At 42.7% G+C, this 16013-nt stretch overlaps 1 protein-coding gene across 2 annotated transcripts in view; it reads right to left on the bottom strand.

Moving 5' to 3' along the window:
* rhbdf1a (rhomboid 5 homolog 1a) overlaps nucleotides 1-14716 on the bottom strand; it is a 31303-nt gene extending 16587 nt beyond the window's left edge. For both annotated transcript variants that reach the window (XM_080488397.1, XM_080488398.1), the window contains exon 1: nucleotides 14390-14716. The gene's annotated coding sequence lies outside the window, so the exon portion shown is untranslated. The remainder of the gene's footprint in view (nucleotides 1-14389) is intronic.
* Nucleotides 14717-16013: the final 1297 nt, after the last annotated feature.

The raw sequence follows: 16013 nt of genomic DNA, 5'->3' as shown, positions 1-16013 counted from the left end.
CAGCGTGCAGGCAGAATGGATGACCTTATTAATGTGGGCTGTGAGAAATAAGGATGCCTCATTTTACAGAGCTCCAGCACTTCCTGGCCCCGGGCCGTCATTCCTCCTTTCATCCGTTTTTTCGCTTCCTGCACAAAGCTGCTGCTTTTTATTGTGCACCTTCTTTCAAGATGGTACTGTCGTGCCACACTAACACTTTTTGTGTATACAGGCCGGCCTCTCTGTAATGAATGACACTGTGCAGGTTCCGCACTGATTACTAGATTGCAGGCAAACTGAAAACCTGATGTCACAAACAGGTTATGTTAGGTTTTCTCCATTCTTTCAGTGTTAGTCATTCACTATAAACGCTCGTACTGTCCATTGTTTCTTGCGTGTGTCTCATGCTGGAGGCAGGGCATAACACCGAGAACAATAGAGGGAAACCACACTGTCCGACCCTCCTCAGATTATTCTTTCACTAGCATGCTTAACTATTAAAACTTTTTGGTGTATTGCAACACACCTAAATCAGCCTAAATACACAGAAACTCTTCGTTCTCATGGGAAGGATTTCACAATGATGTGCAAAACCTCATGACAACGAGTGGGGGCAGGTCACACTGACAGACTATCCACACAAGTTATTTGCGCCTAAAAACACGGCAAAGACAAGTATCTTGTGTAGTTCTTAGATGCATCTGAGGCCCGTCTGCACGTTAATTGCAGGAGGAGGCTTCTGATCTTTATATAGCACAACTTTGTCTCCGACTGGGATGGATTAAGAAGCTGACAAAACTACAAAGCTACTGGTATTTCATTTTGGGCGAGCAGAAAAGAAAAGAGAGAACAGAGACAGGCACTAAAAATAAACGTGTTATAATGCAGAGGCGAGGTTACTGCCAGATGATTTCACCCGTTGTGGAAGTTGATTTGGGTAGAGAGGTACAAGTATGATATAACCATGCGAGTAATTGGAATATTTCAATAATGTGTCACTTATATTCTGGCTGCTAGGGCAGCTTTGAAGGCAAAAGTGACTGTGCTCTTCCACACTAAAGTAAAATTGAGCTATGGTGCACAGTTCAGATTGAGAGCCTCTCTATTCCTCTTTCTACTTTACAGCGCAGAAAATCGTCTGCAAAACAGCAAAGAGCAGCGGAGTGAGGCGCAACGGAAGACCAGCAAAAGCTGCAGTCATCTGAATTGACCCTGGTGACATGTGACAGGCTGTCACACCAAACCAGCCTTTACGACATTAAAAAATACACACAGAGAGACAGCAGAAATATCCGTCGCAGCTGACCCTGAGATCAAGTGTCACAGCTCGCCGAGGGGCAGACATCGAGGGCGGGCGAGGCTGCAGCGACTGGCAAGGTAGATGGTGGGGCATGGATGACAGAGGGTGGGGTAGCTCATGCCTTTTAACACGTCTTTCCACAGCTCTTGAACTCTTTTACAGTTCTTTTTCAAACTCCACTGTCTATTTGTAATATTTCAGTCTGGAAGGACAGATTTGCATCACTGTCATAACAGTGTTTACTAAATTACATGATGGCGGGCCAGAGATATGAATAGCTTATAAAAGTATAAATGGCCTGCTAACAGCAAGGCTTGTGTGCATGTGGTGTATTTATAGAAGTCAATTGCAAATGCCCGTCTGGATGAAACCGTAGACCGCGAGATGAAAAAAACAAACAAAAAAACATCCTGCTCCTGATCTCCGGGTGGTGGGCTCGTTTCTCACAAAAGCAAACATGATTGCGCCCCCCTAAAGCCGTCCAGATCAAGCTACTTTTATAGAACTTGATGTGCCTGTTTATCTCTGTGGAAGAAATGGACACCAACAGAAGACATATCTGTGTTTGCCATCGCATAGCCACAGCACCCCTGTCCCTTTCTTCACAAAGCCTTATATATTGTCAGGAAAATAAAGGAGGGGAAAAATTGCGCTCCATTATTTTATCAGCACAAGACCCACAGCCTTTCACCGTGCAGTAATATCCTGCACAGGAAATCAATATGCTGGAGAGGTGAGACGTGTTGGGCCACAGAGAAAACCAAGGTATATAATCACTTTAAACTCTGCGTGCTTACAAACAGAATATCACCCAACTCAATATCAACTCCGCCAGGGTAAAAGTATCTCCCTCTTCTGTTCAACAAAAGATGAAGCATTATTACAAGTATGGCTAATTCACCTGAATTATTCAAACCTTCTCAACCGGTGAATTATTTACACTACAGCATTCATCCTGCTGGAGCGACTGTGCGTGCAGGTAGCTTTCGATTGTATTGTTAATGAGTGTGTTTCTGCTCAGAGCAGCAGACAGCCAGAGCCTGGCTTCACCTTGGTGTAAAAATAAATAAATGAATAACAAAAATTCAGGCTCACTTAGTAAATCTGCACAGCGTCTCAAGTCGGAGCTGTGTTTGTGTCTCTAATCTTCAGGAAGCAGCTGACAGTGAAAACTCCCTCACTGTGAGCTATTTATACACTACACAGGCTAAGACAACTAGATATGGTTTTTATACAATAACAAGAGAGCCGTGTGTTTGCTCTGTGGCCACTTCTGTGGGATCGGGGGCCCACCCCGCTGAACCAGTTCACAGTCAAACAGCCTTCACCCCTTTGTCATTAGGCGGCTGATAAGCAGTTAGTTTTAGACTCCAGCTGCCAGACCCGCAGTATTTGTTTGCTGTACAAGCTTATCGTCACCTCACTGACGCTCCAGCTGCAGCCGACAAGGAAGATCACTCTAGATGCCACAGGGTGGGAAAATCCAGCAGCTCCTGCACATTCTTCCCAAACAACTTCACACTCTGGCATGGAGAGTATGTGCTAGTACGGGCAAAATACCTGTTGAGGGAAGTTAATGAAATTCAACATGACTGTGATACTTCAGAAGGCTCAACCAGAGAGGAATACGTTTCAAAATGAACAGAATGTCTGTTATATCAAAGGTTTCAACCTGGGGGGGGGGTTGCATATATCAATGAAAATAATAAGACACTTTTTGGAAACAAGAGCAGACCTGTCTTTTGTACGATGGTGAGAGCGGGTGGTTCTGCCCGTGTCTGGCTTCACTGTAATGTTTTAACAAATCGGATTTCAGAGGGGGGGGGGGCTTTTCTAAGAGGATTTTAGGGAACAGCACTGTCATATATCATAATGTAATTTATTCTGCTCATAAAGTGAAACAGATGTTAAGCAATTAGATTAGAAAAAGATGCATTTTAAGAATAATGAAATTGGTAGAATTTCACTCAACTCATGAAAATCCATTTTTTTGTGATAAAATCTTCCATTTTTAACAGATCTAACATTAGAATCGAAATCCATATGCTCACAACCATAGGACGTTTTTTAATTAATAGAAAGAGAAGATATTCCCTTCTCTTACCAATTCCCATCCTTCCAAATGAGACATGAGACGACAAACATCTCATTGTCTAAAGGAGGTTTGACATTCTCTAGTTAAGTGAGTAAGAGAAGAATCTCAGACACAGCATGCCCTAACAACATGTGATCCACATCTAAATAGTTTCCAGCATGATATCAGCCTGAATCGAGCCGACAAAAGGCTTCATTGTATGGCCTGATGTGGACTGGGCTGAACAAAGGTCATTGTGCGGCCTGATCGCAGACAAAAAAGCACAAGCGGGCAAACGTTTTGGTTCCTTCAACAATGGAAATGGGCACACCAAGCAAAAACCCAGCTGAGACAACTTCTGAGGTACAAGATGATTATGGATTAGCAGAGAAAACTCATAGGTGTATACAATGGAAAAGCAAAGCAAAGGGAAGCACCGTGACAGAAAATATTCAAGTTCCAGGTAAATTTTTTGCAACTCATCTGTCACCAAGATTAAAAGTACCTCACAAAGGGAAGCCCATCAACTCTGTCATTTCACATCCTCTGTGGGAGACCACCAGCATGGGGAGGTCAGGTTACTGCTTGTTTTACTGAGGAAGGAAATGCAAAGCTGGGGGTGGGGGGGTTACCAGCAAATGAAGGCAGGAAACATGCTGGAGACCGAGTGCATTCGCCTTGTCCGGTCCACACGACCACGGAAACAACATAAATTTGCTCGCATGCACAGGATCACATCCACACCGCACACGTAAACATACTCATCCCGTCCCCTGGGGGATGATGAAGCCTACGTCACCATATGCCAAAAATAATATGCCTTGTTTGAATCAGGCCTGCCGCCCACCCGGGCCCTGCGGAGAGCAGCCAGATAGTGAGATCTCAGTGGAGTGTGACATCGAGGCTGACATGTCTATTGAGGAGAGCAGATGAAGTGTGGCCTGTATTAGTAGGACAATGGGAATTAGCCGCATTAGCATGGATTCATGCAGAGGACTGAATAAATGCTGTCTAGTCTTCATGACACAGGACTTTCCAAAGTCAAGTTCTGGGTTGAAGGAGTTTTCTGTCCCATAAGGACACTGAAATTGAATTCTTGTGACCAAGGTGAACACAGATATTCACAGTACAAGAAGTTATTATGATGGACTCCTCCAAAAACGAATAATTTGAATTGTGAATTCTTTGAAGAATCCTCAAAAGCTCATTAAAACGTCACGCTGCACCTGCTTTGTCGGACGCCCTATTGTTTTTCACAGGTGATTATTGTAAGAGCTGTTGGGATTCAGATCGGTTGCTTTGATTTGAGGCATATATTGATTGCAATTGTCACAACTGGTTTTATACTAATCCTTATTTCATTTCATTTAAAATGTTTTACTAAAATAATGAATTATTTTACTCTCCACTTGGTTCTTTTTTTAATCATGATTTCTGGTCACAAATTAAACTGGAAAAAGTCATGCTGAGAAAACGTATCCTCCAGACACAGATTTTCCACCTGAAGGCTCAGAAAGGAGAACACTTTGTTATGCAACGACAAAAACAGCAGAGGCGTCAAACATAAGGCCCAAAGGCCAAAACCAGCCGGCAAGAAGCTCCAATCTGGTCAAACCACCAAGCAAATGGCAAAAAATTAAGAGAAAACATTGATTTAACAATTCTTTTTTAAGAGTAGCGGACACAACACAAGACTGAGACCTGAGCTGAGATATTGGCATGAAAGCCAATCAACGCCATGCTGACAGGGTGAGTTTGTAAAAACATACATTTGGACTTTTCACTGTATTTTGCACCAGAAGGTTTCATTGAAATTGGCTTAATGTTGAGATTGTAGTCATTTTTGGTAGTAATTGTTTGGTCTTGCAAAATTATAGACATTTTCATCACGTATACTCTGCGCCACAACAAAGAAAATCTTTCAAGTTTAAATTTAAAGGTTATTAAGGAGCAATATTTTACCAGTCTGGCCCACTTAGGATGAAATTGGGTTTGCATGTTTCTCCTGAACTAAAATGTGTTTGAAACCCCATATAGACATTAAACAAATGACATCAAGCACACTTCACTTTCAGGACAATTCCAATAATAATTCAACTAAATGTTTAATTATATAAACATATTCATTTATTTTTTTAGTGCAAATCATCCTCAGCTTGATTAGTAACTACATTCAGCAGTCTTGTATTTTTGCATCGAGCGACTCAACCACCACAACGAGGTCTATTTATGTTTTTCCAACATTTCATTTAATGCACTGGCAGATAGAAGTAAAGCACTTCAGATGCATCCAACATTCACATGCTATTTTTACCTCCTTCAGTGATTTGCAAGCCTTTAATGGCACCGAGTACTACGTATTGATTGGCAGCATTGATTATCACCACTGCAAGCTGGGAAAACTACAGTATGCACACATGTGGGTGGCTGAGTGAGCGTACAGATGTGCCAAAGATTCGGGGAATATGAAATCAGCAGCCTCCCTTCTGCGCCAAACCGCAGCCGGTGTCACACTTCACTGTCACAGACGGCCTGTTTGGGATGCCGGTGCAAACTTGATTCTCGACAAGCACCTGGAGTATATTTTATTTCTTGTAGAAGCACAGTCTCAGAGGCTGACTTACCGTTCAGGCTCCCTATCTGTGAATGACGGAAAAACCAATTTGGTTCCATAGACAACAACTGGGTCATTTTTAAAAAAGCTCCCGCATCTGAATCTCTTTCATCTGTCGTGCAGGAAAACATGCAGATGAAAGAGAAGCGAGACGTGCAGGGAGCTGTCATTAAAGTGAGTCTTATAAAGTTTGGTGGGTAATGACAAGCAGATAAGAGCCTTCACATCTGCAGCACACACTCTTGGTCCGCGGCTGCACGGGGCAGTAAGCGCACACAAATTCATCAGCTACAACATACTCTATCAACGATGGTGTGAAAGATAATGTACACAGCCGGTGTGAACTTGATGACATTTCTGAGACACCACGAGAGAAATCTGTGGGTTGGTTGATGCTTTGCCAGAGTCACAAATATGAGAGAGGTGAGACACAAATATGGGCCACAAGACAGAAAGCGTTTGAGAATTGAAGAGCAATGACTCAGAAAATTGCGAGATTTGGGTCTCTGTGTCAAGACAAGTGACAACTGGGAGCCAAACCTACGGATAGTACAAAATGTACAAATATGTATCCCTCATGAGTAAGTGGTTGTAATGAGACAGAGTCCATATTTACATTATGTGGATCGAGTTTTTGAAGGAGATTTGTTCCCATAAAACCCATTTGGTTGATCATTCTTAGGCAGTGTACATTTCCCTGCATTCAAACCTCCTTTTATAAAAACTTCATACTGTGTGTGTGGATTTCTAACCACAGTGCTGCCAGAAAAAAGTTAAACAAATTAATAATCAGTGTCAAAAATAATGAACTGAAAGCATACAAGTAACTGATTACTTATATGAAATTAGTAAATGAGTTCACCAAGACCTTGGTCCTCATTATATTTGTTGCATATTATGTTGTAGAGCTCATAATAGTTCCTATTTTACTAAACTGTTTATCAGAGAAGGATCACATCGTTGGTGCTGCACTGACTCAGTCCTCTTGACAGCAGCACGAAAAACATTCACCACTGTAATTTCAGCATTAGACTGTCACAACAGTGCCTGTGATTCATTAGCAACGTTAAATAAATGTTGGCTTAGCATTGTGACGCCAGCCTTCTGTTCTTTGCATGTTGGTTGTTTATCTCAGCTACGTGGAAAAGTAACTTGTTTATTTTCATTAGTAGCTGGTAAAGTAACTCCACTATTTACTCAGTGGAATCAAGAATTAGTTTTCAGCAAATTTCAAACCACTCGTACTCGTAAGAGACTGTAGACATCCTTGCATTCGCATCGACCAGCATGTCGTTTTAAGTAATTGTCTGCCAAACAACACTTTTGTTGCCGCTCAGTGAACAAGCTGAGCTGAATTCTAAGATTTCAAATGAGCTCCACACTGTGGAATTTTACGCGAAACATGATGACTTCCTGCATTTTCTGCTTAATTAAGGACTTTTTGTTGTATACTTTATAGAAAACTGAGGGAACACCCGGGGGAATAGCCAGAGTTTACACCCTGAGCTGAGTCAAGGAGACGTAAAAGTCAAGAATGAAGCAGAGGAAGGAGGAAGAATGAAAGCACACAGCTCGGCCTGCAGATCTGTGGAAAACTCCTGACAACAGTACAGGAAAATTGGGAAGGTCAGAGCAGGTCTTCTGGGACTGTTAGTCCCAGCCAGAGGAAGGCCTCCCAACGTCTGATGTAACCGAAGAAAACACACACCGCCATTGTTTGCCACCAACAGTCACTTTTTCCTCGGGGTCACCGAGAGCGCACGTTGAGGCGCTCCTGCGCCGAGTTCGTGGAGTGACAACCTCAGCGAAAACTCCCAAGCAGAAGTGACAAACTGTGGAGACAGAAAGTCTGATAAAAACAGGCTGAGAGAGAAATGAAATATTTAAAAAAAGGAAATGTCGCCGCAAATGCAAACACAAACAGGCTCTTGGAAGAAATCGCTTCTGATTAACTTTTCTGTTCTTGTTTGTTTTTGCCTCTTTTTTTCTAAGCGAATATGCTTCACCACAAATGAGGCTTCCAGCACGGTGCATTCGCTAGAACTGGGTGTGATCAAGTGTGCCCCATAAATGAAAGGCTTTACATCATTTTCCCTGGCACGCAGTATTACAAGCTCTGTCAGCTGGCAAATGGAAGGAAAAGTTGGCACTGGTGTAAGGAAAGGAAGAAGAAAAAGCAAGTTACGAGTTATGGGATAAGGTACTGTCAGACACGCAAATAAAGCTTGGCATGATGCCCCATCCTTTTCTCTGACTGACAACATTCAGAAATATTAATAAAAAATAAAAGAAATACTGAAAATATTCACCTCTAGTACATACTGGTGACTTGTCAGTCACTTGGATTACAACACATGGATTACACAAAAAGAGAATTCACACTAAGAACCACATCTTCCGGGAAAAAAAAAAAAATAGAGAAGTCACCAGAGTCCAAAACACACCCTCATTTCTGGGAATACTGCTGGAGTGAGTTTTGTGCGTGGTATGTGATGCTGGTGGGACTGCTGAAGCTGTCCAGATATAACTGAGTCTGCACTTCCATTCAGGGAGCAGTCAGCTTGAGTTTAGGCAGTCTGGTACACAATGAGGATTCACAGCCTCTGGGTATGACGGCCGACTGTGCCAAAGATAGAGGGGTGGGAGCGGAGAGGGCTATCCTATTTAAAACAGTACTCTCATCGGCACTGAGACAGAGCTGGGATACTGTATCAGTCAGGGTGTTCCTGGAGCTGCCCCTCTGGTCGAACAATGAGCCCAAGGAAAGTAAACAGCTACGATGCAGAACCGTCAGAATAAGTAAAGTGCAACAGCAACAAACTAAAGCATCCTGAATGCATTTCTTTTTACACTCTGAACAACTCTTCCGTAATACCGGTAAGGTTACTGTCTCGCTATAGAACACATTCCTGGCATTAACAGTCAGTAAGTTTTAATGTCTAACTTCTTGTGTTTAATAAAAACTAAACCTTTTTCTGAGAAGACTGATGAAGGTGAGTGACATTCAAATTCAAGAGCCTTACAAAGCTTTAATACAAGCAAATACTGACAGTGAATGTAATCTCTAGACTGGTCAATTTGCTTGTTTAACAATCTACACAAATCAAGTAATAATCCACCTGCTTATTTCTGGGAAACAAGGCTGCCAGAAAGCCACCAGGCCCCTTTTAAAGGACAACGTTTTCAAGTGAAAACGGAAAACCTTCGTTGGGTTTTGGGGATACATTGACACGACAGTGGCCAGAGTCACTGAGGATGTAATATTTTGAAAACAGCTCCCATGGTGGAACTTTCTGAAAACACAGATTCTGTCGAGATGTAAACGGGGAGAACACAACTTTTCTGAAATGCTGCAACATAGCTGTAGTCAATAGTTCTTCTGCACATGCACGAGTAGATGGAAATTCACAATGGTGGCCTCCAGAGTGTCTTGACTCCGAGTCCATATTCTCCTGGGACTTGGTAGTTTTACAGTTGACAGTCACCGTTATAACAATCTCACTTGGCCGTCTGTCCCTATGAATGTCTGTGTACTCGCCATTGTTATTGTTTAAAACGTACCGTTCTCTGCACAGACGTGTGTGTGGTTTCATTACAAAAACAACAAACAGCGCCCACTCATGGCCTGGCATGCCAAATACATCTTTCAACGTTTCTACTATTTCCATGTAAACGAGCATCATTTTTAAAACATGAAACTTTTGAACGCGCAACTTTTCTGAAACGGAAGCATAAAAACGACGCATTTTTACTTGAAGTGTCGTGTAAACGGGGTCACAGAGAACCACACCATTTAACCAACATGCACCACTGACAAAAATCCATACAGGCCCAGAGAGTGCATGCGAACAATGCACAGAAAGACTCCCGTTGGTGACCAGGAACCTTTTTTTACTGTAAGGGGCTGTAAACTAACCATTACCTCACTGTGCCAGGGTTAGAATCACACTAGTCTGATTGTGTTTATAGCGGTTCCCATCTCCTCTGTTTAGTGGCGTTATTTAAATCCAAATAAAGGCCTCTCAAATATAAGACACCTACTTCAGATGACAGCTAGTTAAACTCAATGAATGTCATGAAATGGTTTAACGATTGAACTACAATAACATGCTCCAATATCTAGTTTGAGTCATTTTATAAGCTGACCAAAATTGCTACATGGAAAATTGTACTATAATAATAACAGTCATGTGCACTGACTTCTCACGAGTTGCCCATCAAGTAGCGCTGCTGTAATTCAAGCTCGTGTGATACAAGCCTTAAAACTGTCATAGGGGTTTACTCCGGTAAAACTTTTGCAATTGCTGCATACCTGTCGTATATGTTTCTGTCTCGAGGCATCAGGTAAAGACATTTATTGGTTTATCTGCAGGCGCGCCCTCTGACAGCTCCTCATTCTCAAAGAGGAAGGATCAAAGGTCAAGAAGCCATTGCTACTCGTCTATAAACGGTGGCCTTCTGGGAAAAAACACTCAATATTCCCACAGTCTTGAAACTGAGCTTTGAGCCCTGAGGTTAACCAGCCTCAAACACAATGTCACCGAGAGCACAAGCTATGAGACCAAAAACATCCTCTAACTACCAATCTCAAATTAGATGTTTTCATCCCTGCTAAAGCTCATTTCCAGCTTCAAGCAAATAACTGTGAACGCAATCTACGGGAACGTGTAATTTTCCAATTCGGGAGCCGCACAACTTCTTTCCCAAATCGGCACTACAGAGGTTTCTAGTAAATTCTGTGAGTGCCGGTTCCCGTGTGGCTGGCCAGCTCATGACAGATGAGGTGCTGACTGAGAGAGGGGCAGGGTGGCATGCTGGCAGATGGAGGCCTTGGAGGCTTAGAGGTAGACCTGAAATAGCCTTGCGACTCTGTTACAGCATTACATCACAGTCAACTTCATCGTCATGTCTGCCGCTGCATCCTGCAAGCGCCAAGGTGTCATGGGACAATCAATTGAAACGGCTGTGAGTCATACAATCGACCCGTCAACGTCGGAAGCACTTTGACATAGCATTATTATCCAATCGCTTTATTTTCTGGCAAAGCAGAAGCCATAAGCAAATGCCACACTTATTTCTTATACATAAATTTGAGAAACACATCTAACAGATTGTGTTATTTTGTTTAGATTTCTGACAACCAGGCAGGATGCATCCGGTTACATTTCAGAATTTACATGTGCAGCAGACACCAGAGCCACAGTACAGTAGCTCTTTTTCCACAAAAACCACATTATTTGACACGCGGGAAGAATTGCTCTTTTTGACAACTTAGTCAAAACCAAAACCACATCAAAGTCGCCAAAGACACAAGCCGAGCGAGCACCGGCGAGAATGAGCTCAAACGACAGACTGTAAGATCTATCGCCGTCAAAAATTCCTGACAAGCTCTTAAGATAATGTCTCCGTTTTGGGAACAGTTGTAATATTGAGCAGGAATGGCTGCATATTGTTTCTGATGCTGTAGAACGAGTTGGTTAACATATTTGACCTCTCCAGGTGCCTCTGACGTGCCCTACATCCGCAAGTCAACCTGGGAGAAAGAAAAAAACAAAACACCACAGTGGCAGTTTTTCCCACCGAGCACACATAGTGTCTGTACAGACTGGGACGTAACAGTCGGAGACAGAATATGCAAAACATGAATCCTTCAATGCCGCGCATGCACATAGGGAGGAAGGCCAATCTTTAAGGGAATATCACCTCAGGCTGAAAACTTTTAGAATCAATAAAATGGAATTTGGTTGATGCAGTTAGAGTTTAATCAAATGAAAACAATCGAATATAATCAAATAGGGCTGCACAGAGATATTGTGGTTAGTACTCTCCTCTCATAATGACCAGGTAACGTTGAGCTTCTCTGTGTTCAGTTTGCGTGTGGATTTTCCCACAGTCCAAAAACAGGCATTTGGAACGAACCAGTGACTCTAAATTGCCTGCAGGTGTAAATGTGAGTGTGTGTGTCTCATTATTTGACCTGTGATGGACAGAAAACCCATCCATTGTGTACTCTGCCTTAGCCCATAGTAAGATGAGATCACCCTTCAGAACTCAGTGACACACTGTTGGGTAAAGAGGTATACACGATACATAGATGAACTCATCATATAACACAAATTATATACATTTAAGCGGTGGCATGTTTCAACTGGCCCCCTCTGTGGTCAAACCCGCATATTATGTGACCTGCATGTTTGATTTTCCGGTGCAATCCGAGAAGATGGAAGTTAAAGAACCAACAGTTGCAATGAGGTTTGAGCAAGCTTGCATTTTATTTAATAGGAACTGCATCCATTTATAATAATCATTTTAATTTCCCATCGCAACCACAATTATTAAGCTTCTACCTGCTCAGAAAGGTACATTTCAGGCTGCTTGGCAAACACATGTTTAAAAAGAACAAGTTTTTGACGTGTCACACACACATGTGTTTGCTGGCGAAACACCCCGGGGTTATTTAGCAAAGCATGCGCGCTCCACATATGGAACTGTTCAGCCCACTCATTTTCATCTAATCTGAACTCAGGGGGGAACCATGTCCAGACGGACCCAAAAGAAAATGACCAACAATCACATGGAGCACGCCCAAGTTCGGGAAGAGATTTCAGGTTTTAGAAGGATTCTTCCAGGAAATGTAGAGTCGCTTGGTAGTACTGGAAGACTGCACCACCTCATCAACAGAGAAATAAATCTACAAAGAGAGCCCATTGTGAGCTAAATAACCATGGCCTGCTTGTAGATACTTCAGCTTGGAGTGATTATGGGCCGTTTTATGAGAAACATCACGGGGCTGTTGAATAGTGCATGCCCTACGCTGGGTGGAGAAAAAATTGTTTTCTGAGAAATGCCAGTGACTGAAGTTTGATAACATGAGCAGTGAGCATGAAATCCTGCCCTGTAGCTCATTTGAAGGCAACACCATGAAGCAGTTGTACAGGACTGTGCACTTGGCCAGACTGACAGACAGACAGACAGATACCGCGCCATGAGTCATGCAGGCATGACTACAGCGTGGCCCCCTCAGCAGCACTCTGAAAAACTCAAATACCAGCCAGTCAACAAAGGCCAGCCGAGATGGTGGACCCGGCTCCCGCCCAGTATCACATACCCACATAAACATCCAAACATACACATCAGGAATACGCTCCCCTGGGTCCAGTTGGAGCCAATACAGAGGAAGGCAATGACTGCCACTATCACACATCGGGGGGCTGCTTTATCGGTGTGATTACATCACCCTCAGCTATGATCCCCCTCCTCTTGCTCCATGTGATAAGGTTTCAGGAACACTGGGCACACAAACCGGGCCATGTGCTCCTATGTCCTGTCTGCCAAAATAACTCAGCAGTTTCTAATACAGTAGGTCTACGGTTACACTTCTGTCAGCCCAAGTATTGTGGGACGGCGGTGCGAGTAACCTTTCCCATGTCAACAAGACTGCACTTTTGTTAGGAGGCTTCGTGTGCGGCTACTGGTGCTGCTCATATCCTGGAGCTTTGGAACACTGATGAGTCAAATGTAGAGCTTTAAGTGGCAGCTGTGTGTGAAACAATGTGGAATGTGCACCCTTTTGACTTTCTCCCATGAGTGATGTTGAGTCACAATGTGTCGGTGCAACAATTGAAAAGAAAACAAAAGAGTGAAACAACAGTGAAATGTTCAAGATGGGGTTATAAAAAATACCCCATTACCTGTTTGTTTTTCTGCACCATGCCTCATTTTAACATGTAATATCAGTATTTTCTCTATATGGTGTATACACCGAGGTGTGGAAGCTAGTGGTTACTTATTATAAAATGAAAAAAATGGCTGCCCTTGAGGAGGAGAATGCTGATCATGACCAGTAGGAGGAGGAAGAAGAGGAGGAGAAAAATGACAAAGATGAGTGAGGTCATGATGGGGCTTCACATGTAATGTGCTCCACCATCTCTCAACTCCATTGTCGTTTAGGTTCAAAAATCCAATTAGATGATGTTGCCAGATGTTGAAATGTGTGGCTGATGAGATTTTGGATATGTCCCAAAAGTTCAGGAAAATTAAGAAAATAAAATAAAAGTAATTTGGCCCTTGAGCCTGCTTCTTATTTTGGACATGAGCCTCATTTCACACCCTATTAATCCCACTCCAACATCTCCTGGATGCGTAACACACTTTTTTAAACAGGTGATTGGCCCCTGAAGGTAGAAACAATTACTCCACATGAGGACTTTAAATTGACAGCTTTCACAATGAAACCTCCACGCAGCTTCCAGTCGACCCGGAGTCATTCAGTGGAGAGGGTTTGAATCGAGGAGAGAGGAGGGAAAGAGCTGGTTCCTTCCTCGATCACGACGCGCAAGCGACGCGCTCTCAACGCCCGCCGCCTGTCAGCCTTCCGTGTGGACCACCGGAGAGACAGCCACGACACGATCCAACAACTCACCCTTATAACACCCGGCTCAGAGGCTCTCCAGCAGCAAGGAAAAATCCGGATTCACAGATGTTTCCACGGGCAGCAGGTAAGTGATTTGTCACATCATCCTGACAGCGGCGCGGCAATAAAAGCACTTGTGTATTTTTCCCAGGGCGCAGATGTTTGGCAGCCAATCCGGAGCAGTTCGGTCCGGTCCGGTCACTCCGGATCACTGCAGCTTCCCTCTTACGGACAGAGCATTCCCACACTGCTCCATGGATCGACCCGGGGCAAGTTTTTCTTCTGCCGGTTGTAGGCTAATTCAGTTTGGTTGGGGAGTCAGCCCCGCCCTGGACTGAAGACGGTCTGTGGAGAAGGCAGAGCCCGACCGGAGCGCAGCCAATGGACGCATACGCAGGGAGGCGCTGCTTCTCCCGGCGAGGAGAGCCGCCGTGACTAAGCGATAATCTCTCCGTGGTCCATCCAGAGGACTGAACACTTCAACCTTCTCCACCACAAGCAACCTGCAGATGTCTGAGAGGCGCCTTTACGCACAAGCACGCCACCATTCCCTATAATTACCTAATTATAGGGAATGGATGAGCGCTATGCACAATCGTTTTAAAGTGCAGGTGCACAAACCCACCAAAAAGGGCAGAAAGTTGTATTTCTAATTTTATATATCATGCACTGGTTATTTTATTTCAAAAGATTTGCCTATAAATATTACATAAATAAAACATTAATTTTACAGTAACGGGAAAGCCCATCCAGCTGCTGCTTCTTATGATGCTCTTCACAGAAAGACCTCACTGGAACAAATTGAATCATGGCAAAATATACCTTATGATTGAGAATTGAGTTCAGGTTTGGGGACTGTTAGAGTTGTTAAACATGTTTAGTCAGTATCCTGATGGTTGAGCAATTTTGCACTGATTACACACATTTATAAATTTTAGTAACTCGATGTACAAAACAATAAACAGCAATAAAAAGTTATTTAAGCTGGTTTATTTTTACATTCACCGTTTTCTGATCTACAAACTTGCAACATGTAATTAATCTCAACAAATTAACAGCGAGGAAAAAATGCATTAAAAATATTTTTATTTTAAGATAATTATGATAAAACATATAGAGTCATGTTTTATTGATACTATTTAAGGAACAAGAGCGAGCCATGCAGAAGCAAACTGATGTCAAATCATTTGCAATGAATATATGATAATTGCTTGTGTTTTATAAGTAATATGCAACGATACTCTATACATTTTGTAATTATGTCAGCAATAGTAACTTTATTCTGTGAGCTTCAAGTGCAGATATATATAATTCCAAATGTTGTATTAGTATTTAAGCAAAGGCTAACGTGTTCGTCATAAATAAAACATCTGAATCTTTGGAACACAAACTTAAAGCTGTGTTATAGAGGATAAAATGACTTTTCCAGTGCATGTGTAATGTGTGTACATTAACAGTGCACCACACATTTGGCACAAAGATATGAAGTTGAAATTCCAGACTTTATTTACTAAGACATCTAATCTAAATTGCGGCAGAGTTGCATCCACAGTCTGAATGATCATAATTAGCACAAAACAAAACAAAGCTAAATGAATGTGGCTCGACTACAGAGACCATCAGAGCATGAAAT

The sequence above is a fragment of the Lipophrys pholis genome (genome assembly GCF_963383615.2).
Source record: "Lipophrys pholis genome assembly, chromosome: 19".
In the NCBI taxonomy this organism is placed as follows: Eukaryota; Metazoa; Chordata; class Actinopteri; order Blenniiformes; family Blenniidae; genus Lipophrys; species Lipophrys pholis.
Note: the sequence above shows the minus strand (reverse complement) of the source record. Positions and strands in the feature narration are given on the sequence as shown.